We start from the raw sequence: 14,294 nt of genomic DNA, 5'->3' as shown, positions 1-14,294 counted from the left end.
AAGCCCTAAATCCAATGATTGGTGCCTTTATAAAAAGGCCATATGGGTTGCATGCAGTGGCTCGCGCCTGTAATCCCAGCACTTTGGGAGGCCGAGGCGGGTGGATCACAAGGTCAGGAGTTTGAGACCAGCGTGGCCAACATGGTGAAACCTTGTCTCTACTAAAAATACAAAAAATTAGCTGGGCATGGTGGCGGGCGCTTGTAATTCCAGCTACTTGGAAGGCCGAGGCAGGAGAATCGTTTGAACCTGGGAGGCAGAGGATGCAGTGAGCCGAGATAGCGCCATTGCATTCCAGCCTGGGTGACAGGGTGAGACTCCATATGGAAAGAAAAAAAAGGCCATATGAAGACACAGAGATAGACACTGAGGGAAGATGGTCATGTGAAAATGAAATCAGAAATCAGAGCGAAGAATCTGCAAACCAGAGAGCACATAGGATTTCTAGTAACCACCAGAAGCTAGGAAGAGGCAAGGAAGAATCCCTCTGTAGAATCTAGAGGGAAGAGGACCCTGCTGAGACCTTGATTTCAGACTTCTACTTTTCCAAATTGTGAGAGAACACATTTCTGTTGTTTTAAGCCACCCAGTTTGTGGTACTTTTTTATGGCAGCCCTAGCAAACTAATACAATGGGCAGTTGAAAGTCTTAAGTAACTCATAACAAAATAAATTTGGTCACAATATGGCAGTTTTAGCCCATTTTAGTAGACGTTAGAAACCTTAGAGGTCATGGACTTTATGAAGACAGGTGCTACAAAGCTCCAAACAGCTGTCTGTTGGAAACAGCACAAAAACATGGATTCAGTAAATCAAGTTTACTCATTTTTTTGTATGCTAGACCTTCTTCATTTGTTCTGTAATAGTAGACGCTAAGACCTGCTAAAAGTAAGAGAAAAACTAGTTACCTACCTCTCTCTTTCTCTACCTCCCTTTCCCACATCTGTCCATCCCCTCATCCATCTATCTATCCACCCATTCTTTCATCTCTCATCCAGTCATTCATTTACATAACATAGAATTAAATCAGAATATGACAGGGACACTGAATCTACAGGCATCCATGAAATAGTCAATAGAGTCGTGGCCGGGAGAAAAGAAAATCACTTTAAAGAAAGACTTCAACTAACCAGAAATTAGACACATTTGACTCACATAGGTTCTCATGCTGAGAAAGTTTATTTGTCAATATAGCTGAAGAAATTATAGGCATATCCACATGGAAAAAGGGCCTGAAGGGGAAAAAAACAATAACCCAGGCATTCTGTAAGGAGAACTATGCCAAATAGAAGAGCTTGAAAGTCCTGTGAAACTCTGAAACTCTTGGGCTAGAATTCTATGTCTCACCAACTTTCTTTCACTTCATCTGCCAGTCCCTCTTCTCTCCCAGCTACGAATTCACAGTCAGGCAGTGTCAGTATATGCGGTGTGTTGCAGTGAAAATGCAAACACATTTTCTATAATGAACATATGGGAGACTCCAGTTGAAAAGAGTTCCGATTCTATCCCAAGCATGTTATTGGCTATGACTGCAGGGAAGCAGGCAGCAGACGGAACCAGGAAGCATGAAGGCAAGAAAGGAAGGATGTGTGCTTGACTGCTGTTTCAAGATCCTGAGTCCTGCCATGCCATGCTGCAGCCTCTTTCCCAAATCGAACTGCCTTGCTGGGTGTCTTTCTGGTTATTTAATACGTATCTTTCATTCTACAGCCCACGGCCTTACATAAGGGGAAATAACTCTAACATAAATTGTATGTGGCTTGAAATTTGTATATAGGTATCAGTATTTTTAAATTTTTTTAAATATGAAAAAATTAGGTATTCCAAAATTGAAGTAAATATACAAGTAACTTTGCATATTTATATGTAGGCAAACAATTGTTAATATTTTTATATTTTTTCTTCATATGTGCATTCTTTATGTGCATAAATATAAGCATGTGCATATGTACATATATGTACACATTTATATATATATGTATAAAACCATATTAATACAGTACACTTTATCATTAAAGGCAAGGACATTCTGATACATAATCTCTATATAGCCATAGGTATTTTTGAAAAGCTTTATCATGCCTTGCTATCAGTTTCACCAGGGTGATACAGATTCAAAATGACAATAAATTAAAATTATTTCTCTCCCCCAAATCAAATTACTTGTTTAAATGTCAACTCAAGAATGTTTCCTTCAAGATCCATCTTTTCCTTTTGATGTGGAAGAAGACCTCTATCTATACAGATGTGTCAGTGGTGAGCACAACCATGGGAAATGCTGTGAGTCAAATAAATAGCATTACTGTTGACTGCGCAGAGATAACTAAAGGTCATAGAAGAAGCTGTCAGTTTGGTACATCAGAAAACTGCAACTGTCTACTTAGTCAAGGATATTACATCCAAATAAAATTGCACCTGCTGATATGTAGTAATTTCTCTTCCAGCAATGAGGTATCCTGCAGTGAAACAGAATGCTTTGAAATAGATGTATAAGAGCTTATAATCATCACTTTCTCTTAGGTTTGTAGAGGATTTCTTCATTTGTGGTGAATGAGATGTGTTTTTATTGCATTACATGATGAAGGAGCATGAGGACATGGGAAGCAGTGAGTGGGATTAGAGTTAGCACAGGAGGAAGTGTAAGATAGTACCACAGTTTGGGGTGCACTTCTCCATATTGCACCGGGTGTGATAACTAGTCGGTTGCTCCTCTAAAGTTCAAGGACCTCTTCAAGCTTACTTTCTCATTGAATGTTTCAAAGGACTTTACTGAGTGTCCACCTGTCCTATCCTGTTGACTATTTCTTTGTAGGAATTTTGCTCACATACTTATTTCAATATGTTCTATAATAAGTGGAGAGACAATGAAAAATCTCTAGGAATAATTTTATTTCCTTTAAATGTGGTATTTCAAAACTTGTTCCTTGTGACACGGGAAATCAGTTAAGCACTGGTCCTGTGGAGTAAGCTGAATTCCAAAGTCTTTCTCTTTCAATGACCTTTACAGTCTCCCTGCTAGGCCTATTTTAGCTCCATGTGCAAATCTAAGTGGTTGAGACATCAGGAAGGAATGGTTTCCTCAGGACTGTGAACAGAAAAACTTAAGTACTACCATATAAAATTGAATACTCTAAATCTTCTCTAACTTCCCCTATCTTGTCTTTCTCCATTTCTATTTAGTCTCTGGACTCCTAAACCATATTTCAGATATTTTCCTCACAATTCTGTGGAAAAATGGATCTGTTTTATGAACAGAAGTTTCTTGGAAGGGCCATCTTCTATTTATATGACAACTATCTCTGCATACATAATGATTTTACCTTAGATCATAAAATTTACTTTAAAAACTCTTTTCTATCTATGAAATGATCTGAATTAGCATCGTTACAGGGCCTATCATGGAACATCTTACCTACTTATGCAATTTCAAAGTCAAGAAAGCTAGAGTGAACACAGTAGACCTTCAACATTCACTATTTTAGCATTCACAACGTTGATTATTGGTGTAGAAGGTGCAAGACATAGAGTGACTGGTAATTTTGCTGCAGCAAGAAATTAAATTGACATAGACCAAGATGCTAGTTTGTATGAATGCCATTTTACTAGTGAAAGCAGCTAACAAATTGTGCAGAGTCTGCATCTCAACAAGCTTTCATATTATCCATTCAATTTCATACATGCAATAACACAAATGTATTTTTTGTGAGAAAAATGTTAAGTCCGGAGGAAAAAAAAAGAAATCTGTAAAAAAATGGAAAATACTGTTACTTTGTCATGTGAAGACATGTGGTTAAAAACCAGGTGCCAAGGGTCTTCTGGAATTGGTTGGGATGGTAATATGATCTTACCAATGGTGCATGCATATTGATATCCTTAGTTAGAGCTGTGACAGGAAATCTTCACATGCCTTCCTGAATCTAATTATCACAGAACAAAGGTTTTTATACTAGGCTACCCATGCGGGGAAAAAAAAGTCTGCATTCCCAATTGCAGCTGCCAAGACCTGCATCCCTGCCCTTCCCAAGCTGCAGAAGAACTGAGGGGAAACAGACCTAGGCGGTTTCTTAAATTGTATTGTAAAGGAAAGATAGCAATGGGATATAAAATCTAGGAGAGAAGTCAAGGAAAACACCATACATTATTAGAGGGCAAATAAAATGCTCAAAATTACACCCATCAGAAATAGATGAGTTATTTTTTTAATTGGGATAAGCGCGGAAGGCCAAATTTCTTTAGAAATAAAAAGGTGAAACAGAAAGGAATATAGCACATAAGAGAAAGCTGAAGAATGTACTGCAACAGAAGACTTATCCCAGAAAACAAAAGAAAATTGTGAGCAACAAATGCATTTCTCACGGAAATAAAACATAGACTCTACAAGATGGGGACTTAAAGTAGAAAAAGAAGAGATCAAACATGAGACCTTTTGACAACAAAATGTGATGAAAAAACAATGTGACAACAGAAGAAAAGCTTCCATTCATAAGAACAGCAACAAAATATCTAGAAACAAATCAAATGCTAAAAATGCAGAACCATTCTGAAGAAAAGGTAATGCTAATGAGGCACATATAGGAAGAGTTGGCTAAATGTGTATATACGCATAATTCATGATTAAGAAGTCTTAATAAAATTAAGATGCTTATACTTACTAAAAATCCTCCAAAGTCAGCTGAAACTGAAGTAAAATTAAAAAATACCATTATTTTGGAATGACAAAAATCTTTCTAAATTAACCTGAATGCATAAATACGCAGCAGCCAGAAACTTCCTGAAAGGACAAACACGAGTTAAGGCTCATTCTATCATATATTAAAATACATTACAGATCCACAATATTTAAAACACCATGGCTACAGCCTGTATTAGTCTATTCTCATACTGCTGTGAAGAAATACCTGAGACTGGGTAATTTATAAAGAAAAAGAGGTTTAATGGACTCACAGTTTCACATGGCTGAGGAGGCCTCACAATCATGGTGGAAGGCAAAGGAGGAGCAAAGGCACATCTTACATGGCAAAAGGCAAGAAAGCATGTGCGACAGAACTCCCATTTATAAAAACATCAGATCTCATGAGACTTATTCACTATCACCACTATCACACGGGAAAAACCCATCTCCATAATTCAATTACCTCCCGTGACATGTGGGGATTATGGGAGCTACAATTCAAGTTGAGACTTGGGTGGGGACACAGCCAAACCATATCACAGACCCTAATGTATATTAATATATTCTGGAGTTTGGAATAAGAAATGGTCAGCACTTCCCGCTTCTTTAAATGACCAGCAAAAGATGGAATTTTATCTCCAGAATGTCTTCAGCTCATTTTACGTAAAAAACGACTGTCTCTTCAGTATAAATGTATGCTTGTCAATCTCTCCATCCTCAAAAATCTCCAAAATACTAAGCTAAATCAATCGCTTTGTAGTCAGTATTCTGTATAGATCAAATCTGTATTTGTTTCCTGTTACTGCTGTAACAAATTACCACAAACGATAAACAATACCTACAAGCAATACACATTTATTCCTTAGAGTTCTTGAGGTCAGAGTCCTAACTTAGTCTTAAAGAGCTAAAATCAAGATGTTGACAGGACTGTCTCCTTCTGGAGGCTCTGGGGAGAATCTGTTTCTTCCCTTCTCTGGTTTCCGGAGGCTGTTCTCATTCTTTGACTGACCCCAGGTCATACAGCATTTTTGTTCCCTCCTTCCATCACCATGCATCTTTTCTCTCTGATTTGGATCCTCCCGCCTGCCTCTTATGAAGACCTTTGTGATTATATGGGGCCCACCTAGATAATACAGCATGATCACTTCAAAATCTATAATTTAATCCCAGCCATAAAGTTTTTCTTACCATGTAACATAACAGATTCACAGGTGCCAGTGATTAGAATGTAGACACTTTCGTAGGGGAGAGAAAGGAGCCTTGTTGTACCTACCACATTCTCTTTTGCTATCATCCTAATTATCTGGTTATTAAAAACCTGAAAAAACTAATGCCAGTCATATACATATATGTATGTGCATTTGTGACACTGGAGCAATGAAGAAAATTTTCCTGGATGCTGCTGAATCTTATATGTATCATTAGCTTAGTCAGTTAGCTCTGTTTTAAAATAAATCAATAGACACTGAAAAACTACTTTGGCTGGGTGTGGTGACTCATGCCTGTAATCACAGCACTTTGGGAGGATAAACCTGGAGTATTACTTGAGGCCAGGAGTTTGAGACCAGGCTGGGCCACACTGCAAGACCCTGCCACTACAAAAAATTTTAAAAATTAGCCAGGCATAATGGTGCATACCTATAGTCCTAGCTACTCAGGGGGCTGAAATGAGAGGATTGCTTAATCCCAGGAATTTGAGGCTGCAGTGAGCTATGAGGGTGCCACTGCACTGCAGCCTGTGTGTCAGAGCAAGACCCTATCTCTGAATAAGTAATGATTTGCTCTTTAACAAATGAGAGAAATTATCTAATATTTTCTGTTGCTTTGCCTTTGTTCAATCATTTTATGCTTATATATTGAATACCTATTAATATAGAAAAATAAAAATAATTATTAGGATATAATTATAATCATAGTAGCTGTCATTTATTAAGTGCTTTCTATGGGTCATTGTGCTAAATTGCATGAATGATTTATTTCTAATCATTCTAAAATCAGGATATTATTTCCCACTATATACAGATGAAAACACTAAAAAATCTTAAAAGAGTTGCAAACAAGTAGGTATTAGGAAAAATATTTCAACTTAATGACTCTAAGGACCCTAACTTTACAATCTACCTTTGCTCCTAGTACTTGCACAAGGCGCTAGACAACAGGAAGCAATGGCAGGACCTGTTGCCCCATGCTTCTGTTCCATTGGTGACCCAGACTAATAAGAGACAAGAACAAAAGGGTAAAACATGTGCTGTGGCAGAAGACGAGAATGTGACAGAAGCTCACAGGTAGGCTTGTAGCCCAGACAGAAACAGGGTACCATCTTTCCAGGAGGCAGCTGAGGACTGAAGAAGGGGTACAAGGGCAGGTTGCATAGCAGTGGGATGAGGACTGCAGGCTGATTCAACAGAATGAGCAAATGCCTGGAGGCAAGAGAACATGGAGAGTCAAAGAGATTAAAAGAAATTCATTATGGCTGGATGATAAATGTCAAGGAGAGGATAGCAAATGACCGGGAAAGTATGCCTGGGCCAAATTATGCAAGACCTTGTAAATCATGTTAAGGAGTTTGAACTTCATCAGAACTTCATCCAAGGGTCAGGTCAGTCCCTTTAAAAGTTTTCAGCCAGGAGTTATTTGATACTTGAGCAAATTTGCATATTAGAATGAGAGGAAGCATGACTTTGATTGGGACAATGCTGGGAACAGCGAGGCCAGCCAGTCAGCTGTTGTAGGTCTTCAGTCATTATGGAGGTGTTGCAAAGCTAATATTTTCATATTAACACATACATGGAAATATTGTGAAGAAAAAGGCAAAATTCGCATGGATTTTAAATGTAAAGCATCCAGCTTCAAAGAAATCTCATACTTGCAAAACAATCCCGAAGTCTGTTGCTCCAGCTCCCTCGCTGCACCTTCCCTCACCCCTGAGTATATTCTGCACTGCCAGATGGAATACGTCACTGGGCAACGCCGCAGATGCACAAGGATTTTGTATGGTGCAGTAGCCTGGTATCTCCCTAAAATAAAGCCTGCAGGAAGGTATTTTATTTGCAAACGGTTCCAAGGAGCCAGTGTGAGGGGCAGGAGAGTGAAGTAGGGAAGGAAAGCAAATACAGGAAGTCATTTTCATTTTGGTGGAACCTTCTGAGGTGCCTGAGGAAATGCATCTTAGAACTTTTCTTTATGGAGATGACCTAGGAATCACATTTATCTTCCATCACCCGGGTTTCCATTACTCATTGCTCAAGGGTGGCAGTTCCATGAATCAGTGCCTAGGGGGTTGCCACAGGGGTCCAAGCTGAGTAGCTCTAGGCAGGGCATTGGGGGTCCATAGCGCAGGCCCACAGTGAGGCCCCAGCAAGCTCTACTTGTATGAAGCTAGTTAAAGCTTACATAGAAGCAGTTGCCACAGCCACACCAGATTCAGGGTGGACCTGTGATTGTAATAGCGCTCGCTGCTCTCTGAAGTCCTTTTTTATTGTATTTTTCATGTGTGTACTGCCTTTCTCACCCATCAGACTGCAAGATCAAGTTGTCTTTTTCTTTTTAAACTGCCACCACTTCAGTTGTGGAAATCTATCTGCCTTACACTAGATGCTTAAACATTTTTTCACTGAGGAGTGACTGTGAAGTCCCAAGTGTCTGCCATGTATATGGTTGCCTCTTTAAGATGGTGGGTGAGACTAGATTTTTTGCATTTGATTTTTCCACTTTCAATGCTGAAGTTCGCACAGTCTGCTACTGAGGGAATACGGTAGCTGCAGCAGATTGGACAGAAGGCCATTTCAAGGCTGGAAGGCAGCTATACACATAGATCAAGAGAAATGTTGATTTCTTAGCCACCATGAAGTATTCTATCGGGTGCAGTCACTCCACATTGGATGATTCCAAAGTAACCCATTAAATCCCGTTCTTTGGAAAGTATGCATTCAGGAGCAAAAGAAAAGGGGCCTCTCCCAGCTCCACGTTTTTCCCCTGACTGATGCTGGGCCACTCATCTTATTGTTTATGAAGCTTTCTGCATATCTCAGAAACAGAAATTTGAAACTAGGGGGAAGCATACTGATGATAAGAAAAATGGCACTGTTTCAAAACCCCTTCCTGTCTTGAATAACTCAACCGACAGGTCTGGTAAAAATTGATTCTTGGCAGGGCGCCATGGCTCATGCCTGTAATCCCAGCACTTCGGGAGGCCGAGGCAGGCGGATTACTTGAGGTCAGGAATTTGTGACCAGTCTGGCCTACGTGGCGAAACCCCGTCTCTACTAAAAGTACAAAAGTTAGCAGGGCGTGGTGGTGCCCACCTGTAATCCCAGCTACTCGGGAGGCTGAGGCAGGAGGGTTGCTTGATCCTGGGAGGCAGGGTTGCAGTGAGCCAAGATTGTGCCACTGCACTCCAGCCTGGATGACAGAGTGAGACTCTGTCTCAAAACCAAAAAAATTCTAGCCAAGTTTGTATTCTGTTCACAGGCATCATTAGAGATCACATTCTAATATTGTGTTGTATACCAATTTCCAACCAAATTTACGTTTTAGAATGGGAAGCAGATTTAGAACTCATCTTTTTTTGCTGTCTCCCTCCCATCAACCCTCTTCAGCCAGCCCCATATGTGGCCAACAGGAAATTGAGGCTCAGAAAAGTGAAGTAACCGCTCTGTTACCCAGCTACTTTGTGGCAGAAACAAAATGAGAGTCTTTCCGTGTGGTATAGTTCTTGTTTCAGAGCAATTCAATAGGGTATGGGTTACTGATAATGTTAAAGTGGCAGGTTTGATTTTTGTGTATAGGCCATGGATTCTTCGCTGCTTCCACCAACCTCCCTAAAACAGATAAACTAGCCTACAAATGCCTTGAGGGTTAGAAATGTGTCTTTTATCCAGTGCCTGGCACATTGTAGGATCTCAAAAAATATTTGTTGTAAAATGAATTTCTCTGGCTGTGGTATTAGTCATCCCGAAGGAGGATAATAACCCTTTTCCCCAAATACATTTTTCTCTGCTATCCTGGTTACTTTCTCCTGTCTTTGTTTATAGTCAATCAATATTGCTATTAAGGCGCCTCCAGCTTTGTTGTATTCGGGTTCGGAGCCTTGTCTGTTGGACAGCCTGACTTACCACAGAGATACCAAACACCCTTTCAAAATCTATTACTGGGTCAAGCCTCAACTCTACTACTTTAAAAATCATTTCTCCAAGGTTTGCTTTAAAGTTTTCTTTCTCTCCATGTCAGCAGGATAGCTGTGAGTTTCTTATTTTCAGCAAGCCCTCCTTTGAGTAATGGTGACCCAGTAAGAGGGATTTTCACATACAGTAAAATCTTTCTGTCAGAGGTTTAGACTTTCTCCCATTCATCTAGCTTAGAAAAGGACTCTTATTTTTTTTTTTGCTCAGTTTCTGTAATTATCATTACTGCCTTGACTAATGCCAGTGTAAAGCCCAAGTCTAGCAATATAAGATAGACTAAACAGAATTTCATTGCAAGGTAAAAATTGTATTCTTTGTAAATATGTTTCTTGCTAAGGATACCCATTGATAGGTGCTAAAGGGATAGCTACCAAGGAATATATTTAATAGCATAATTTTAAAATAATGCCATTGATTTGTATAACTCTGGACTTAGAATTTGTACCTTATTTTACACATTGATTTGTTTCCCTTATATTTCCATACACATAAAAGTAAGGCAGGTATAATATTCTTTGAGAAATATACAAAGAAAAGTTTCTACCAAGTTTATCAGTTCACTGGGTCTCACCTCTGGTGAATTGAAGCTAGTCCTCTGGAGGGAGTAGAATTCGGAAAAAAGGGATTAGAGAACGTTGAAAGGCCATAGAGTATTGAAGCCATGAAAAATTTGGCAAAATTGGTTTCCAAAATCCTACTGGGAGGAACCAAGACCATTTTGGGGGTTTCAGGGAAACAGTGGCATCAAATGTAAGGAATGAGACAAGAGCAGGAAGAGAATAGCATTGACACTGAAAAAGTCGGAAGCAAAGTGAGATATGAATAACCAATAATTGAGCCACGAAGAAAAAAAGCTTATGATGACCCAGCCAACAAACTTGTGCCAAAGGGCAATCTTAGTTGCCAGTAGCAATGCTGTATCTATCTATGTGTTTGATGAACAGCTAGCTCTTCTGTAAATGTTTTTCCATTTGTGTCAGTGAAGAAATCTATAAACAATTGCCACCGAATAGTAAATGTCACCATTTAAGTTGTTCAGCAAATCTTTATTAAGGATTACGGTGAGGAGCCATTAGATTAGGTACTGTGCTTGTTCAAAAAATGAGTTAGAGATGGTAGCTGTCCTTGAAAACATACAACCATAAAGGGAGAAAAGTAGAAAATAAGTGTAGAACAGGGCTGTTTATGATCATTTTAGTAATAAGCACCTATTATATGCTAGACACTGTTTTAAATTCCTTCTAGGAATTACACGGACAACTGTTAGAAGAGATTAAGAGAGATAACAACTGTCTACGTGATTAGAGGAAAAGGTATAGGTTGAAAGTATGGATAGAATTTCCATGGATGCAGTGGTTTCACTAGAGTGTTCCACTCAAATAAATTGAACCAGGAAAAATAAGGAGGGCAAATACTATAAAGCACCTGGAGGAAAAAGCTGAATGGAAGCTGTGATGGCACAGAGATGTATTTTAGGAAGCAGGGGTTTCTGCATCAGCTTTGATACTAAGCCAAAAGGTTTGATTTTTATTTTGTAGGCACTGGGGAACTATTGAAGGTTACTGAGGACAGACTCACATGATAGAAACTGATTAATCTAGAGGACTGAGAGTAGATGAGAAAACATCAGGTAGCCATGACAATAGCTCAGACCCAAAACAACAAGGCCAATAGAAGGGAAGATAAGGGAGGGATTCCAGAAGGTAGCCTTATGGGCTTTAAGTCATCACTATCCAGTTGGTTATCTCTACAAAGGGTCCCACCACCATGCATTTTTTTTTTTGCAATAACTTGCATATCCATAGAGATGTTCTAAGCATCATTTGGGAAGCAACTTGTAATTACGAATACTGAAGTGTGCTTCTAGCGGTCTTTTATAAAGCAGACTTCTCAAGGGTAAGCTGTGATGTAAGCTGTGAAAATGGTTACATATAAAATCCACAGATTTCTAACCAGAATGCTTATAGAACTCATTATTCAATTTCAAGAGTGTGCCATTTGTTCTGGAGCAAAAATAGGACCAATATCAATGAAGCAGTGTTTTGAAGTTTTTGGGCATGATTACATATCTTGGGAAAATGTTAATATTTGGTAGACACGGCCAAGAAAATACTGTTTGTAAAAGAAAGGTCACTTCTAAATTCTTGCCTATAGATTGAGGAGTATTATGTAACTTTTGGTTTCTACAGTGGAATTTTCTCTTTCTATTCCATTCCCTTTCTTCTCTCAAAAGCCAATGGCAAGGAATGGGTAGGAAGAGAAATGCATAAGGCGTGTTGCTTCAAGTGTACCTTACTCAAGACAACGTATGTAGACAACTGGAAGAGCGAGCACTCTGATTTCTCAGGACCTGATTCCTTCCAGCCAATAAACAGATTATACCACAGTGAAATACAACTATGTTGTTCAAGCAACGGGTATGAGCTGCACCAAATACTTGACAGGTGTGCACCCTCTCATTAACCCTTATAAACAGGATTTCAATTCTTTCCCTCAACACCTTCTTTAAAAGACATAAACCCCTCCAAGCCCCTCCCCAAGTCTTTCTTCAAAAAAGTTTCTCCTACAAATGACTGTTGAATTTACACGTTGGTTTTTTTTTTATTAAAATGCTAGTGGCTTGTAGAGGTCCCCTTGTTGCCAGGAATAACAGGAGAGATTTATGTGTGGTGTCGCCTTTACTAAAACCTTAACCCCTCCTGGCAAAAGTACCACTGAATTCCTGGTTCACTCCACTCCTGCCATCAATGAAACAAAATATTCCACAATTTTAGCAGTTCCCACTTCCTGTTTTATCTCCATTTTATGAGATCCAGCTTTCCAGAATATGTTTGGTGATTATTTTACTTAATCACTTTATTTCTACTGACAAAAAATTAATACTTTTCCAAGACTTATATAATAAATCCTCTTCTTAATTTTTCCAGTAATTGATACTTTCTGCTCCATATTTCCATATAACAGAAAATTAATATAGGTTCAAATTAATGAATTATAGTAATTAACCTTGTTATCCTTATGGGCTCACTTTAAGCCTAACAACAATTTATTTTCATTTTCTGAATTGCCTTCCAAAAAAGTTATAGTAATTTTTATACTCTTAAAAAACATTAGCAGAGTCATGGTTCAAACTCAGGACTGTTGAATTCAATTGTCATATTCTAATGGTAAAAGAAATAGGGAGTGCCTTGTGCCATCCTTACACACACACACACCAACAATATTAAATGCACAGGTGAGCATGTGATCAAGAATCACACACATTTTAGGAAAACCAATAGAAAGCACAGGAAATACAAGCAGGAGAGCTAAAACTTCAGAGAAATAGAATTAATTATGTAAGTCAAAGGAGCGTTCAGAAGAAGTATAATTAGTCCCTAGAGGAATGTGAGATGACTCTTCATGAGATAAGAGCTGGTTTTAAAAACCTGTCTACTAGAGATCAATGGAGTAAATGAAATTAAAACTTTGATGAAATAGTAAAATAAAGTCATAAGCTGAGACATCAAGTAAAATGATTCTATTAGTATCAATGTAGGAGAATAAAGAAATTGAAAGGATAAAATAAAATATAAAGGCCATGGAGTAATGATACGGACATTCCAATATCATTTAATAATAATTCTGGGACACTATAAATAGGAGAGGAAGATTTTAATCGTGAGGAGAGTCTGCAGTATGGGTGGCAAGGTAAACTTTATTGAGAAGAGGTAGTAATTGATAACATTTCTCGATGTTATTCCCAATCAATGTGAATAGATTAAATTTCCTTGTTAAAAGATGAAGGCATTGGATTGAGTACATGAATAACTAAACAAAGAGAGAAAGAATCCAGCAATATAAAGTTTACAAAGAACACAATTCAAACAAAATAAGACAAGAAAGGGCAAAAGGAAAGTGAAAAGGATGTCTTTTGACTGCCTTCAAAAGGCATTCAAAAATCCCAGTTGTGTACATACACCTCTAACACAGCAGATACCACTCTACACTGTGATACTTGTAAACACAGTAAGAGGCCTTTATTTCTGGGTTTTATTTTGTTGCTTTGTTTTGTTTCTTTTTTAGTCCCTAGAATAGCAGTATTACTTGGCATTTTTTTATAACAAATGAAAAAACCAAAATAATCATCATTTATCTGCATTTGAATGTTCAGCATAGGCTAGCATTTCAGTTAATTGAATAAAAATACAACAAAATTCTTTACTCTGAATAATTAGTTCCTGGGTGGCTTTTGTGAACAATCATAATAATGAGCAATGGTTGTTTTTTTCCATTGCCAACTACATCTCATATCTTAAATTATCATCAAAAAAACACTTGAGAAAAATTCAGTCTTCTTCCTGTTTGGGAGGTTTCTATATAACTTCACCTTTCCCCTCTATTTAATTCAATAAATATTTATCAAGCACTAAAGTACACAACTTACTATGCTAGGTGCCA

This window comes from Symphalangus syndactylus, chromosome 3, assembly GCF_028878055.3.
Source record: "Symphalangus syndactylus isolate Jambi chromosome 3, NHGRI_mSymSyn1-v2.1_pri, whole genome shotgun sequence".
Taxonomy (NCBI): Eukaryota; Metazoa; Chordata; class Mammalia; order Primates; family Hylobatidae; genus Symphalangus; species Symphalangus syndactylus.
The sequence above is the reverse complement of the archived record's forward strand: the minus strand, read 5'-3'. Positions refer to the sequence as shown.